At 42.0% G+C, this 1,649-nt stretch overlaps 1 long non-coding RNA gene across 1 annotated transcript in view; it reads right to left on the minus strand.

The window, feature by feature from the left end:
• The window catches only part of LOC116100572, a 43,043-nt gene extending 42,742 nt beyond the window's left edge, over positions 1-301 (minus strand). Inside the window, exon 1 of the long non-coding RNA XR_004122638.1 lies at positions 113-301. This is a non-coding gene — a long non-coding RNA (uncharacterized LOC116100572). The remainder of the gene's footprint in view (positions 1-112) is intronic.
• Between the last annotated feature and the right edge of the window lie 1,348 nt (positions 302-1,649).

The following is a 1,649-nucleotide window of genomic DNA, read 5'->3' on the forward strand; positions in this document are numbered from 1 at the left end:
ACTCTCCCTCTCCCTCTCTCTTTCCCTCTCCCTCTCTCTCTCCTTTTCCATTAAATCCATAACCCCTGCTTGTAGCTTTCCCAAATGCTCTGTAAAGGACACACTCACTCACTATGACTTTGTTGCCCAGGCATCACACAAGAGGCTGGTGACAGCAGCAGGTACTCAGAGCTATCATGTTGTCTCTGAGTAAATGGAACAGGCCATGGAAACAGGAACAAGTGTTAACCTTGAAAGCTGCCTGAGATGCCTACTGCACACATCTCTCCTCACTTCCTCTTTGAAACATTTCCCCCCAGCAAATCCTTCATGTTTCTTTGTGCAGGAAAAATTATGAATACTACTAAGCTCAGTCTTCGGAAGATAAAGAAAAAAATTGTCCTAAATCTGACTCCGGAAATTCTTTTCTAGTTCATATCAATCTTGGAAATGTAAGGAATGCCTTTTCCTTTATTCATTTTCAGCTGTAAGTTTATAAAAATATCTGTTGAATAAGAGAACTCAGATTTTGGAAATGACAAGTATTGTGGTAAGAATTCTGGAATGATCTCAGGATGAATCCTCAATAAAACCCTCATTATCACCCTTGTTTATGACATCCCTGTGCCTCCCTGAGCTATCCTTATCATCTTCCCAAGCACCCTCAAAGAAAAGGTAAAATATATACTGACACTACATATCCTAAGAAAAAGAAAAGCAGTTGGTTGGGGAGTCTGTCAAAAGATTGACTGCCCATGATAAAAAAGAATTAAATACTTAGGTCAGTCCATGGTGTGAGTCCTTCTTATACTTAGATAAAGCATTTTACCTTTAGTCTGCCATTCTTTATCACACACACACACACACACACACACACACACACAATTGCATAGCACAGGAGGGAGGCAGAGGTCTCCATAGATTATGAATATCCATCTCAGTGTTCAACTTCCCCAACACAGGACAAAATCACCAACATCTTCAATGGGAGAAAAGCCTTTATCGGCTGATTCATTTCCATGTTTTGTTTCTGCAGGAGACGGGATATCCTGTGAGGCTGTGAGAGGGAGGGGACTTGGTGGGATCATTTCAGATATGCTATTTAGCATTACTATTGTGGTTGAGACAGTGAATCTGGTATTATATTTATGAACTGATTTTCAGTTTTGGCATTTTTGTTTTCGTCTCCTCCCTTCCCTTTCTACCTGGCTTTAAAAATTACTTAGTAGAAGAATTTGGAAGACATAATGTAAAGAAGTTATATCTCCATGCATCTGCTAGTAGATGATGAAAGCACTTGGTACATGCCCTGAAACCCTTGGTTCTGTTCTATTCTGTACTTTCTTTAAGTTTGGAACCAGTAGGCTACATACCTTCCCCTGATATTAGAGGAAGGGGAACTCAGGAGCCAGGCTACTGAGAGAGATTCCAGTGTGAGCAAGCTCACAGAAGTCCCAAGTATCTCTTACAGGCTCATTAGTCAGCCAAAACCAGGAAATAAATATCCTCCTGTTTTGTGATCACCCCCTAGCTACTGCTGTCACAGGAAACATAAATGAGAGGAAGACATCTGAGCACACTGCAGTCCCAGTTGGAAACCAGCCCTTTCCCACCCGTCTCCTGAACCGTAGCTCTGAGGGAAGGAGCCCCTGACTCCCCCACTGCTAGCC

Source organism: Mastomys coucha, unplaced genomic scaffold, assembly GCF_008632895.1.
Source record: "Mastomys coucha isolate ucsf_1 unplaced genomic scaffold, UCSF_Mcou_1 pScaffold21, whole genome shotgun sequence".
Lineage (NCBI taxonomy): Eukaryota > Metazoa > Chordata > Mammalia > Rodentia > Muridae > Mastomys > Mastomys coucha.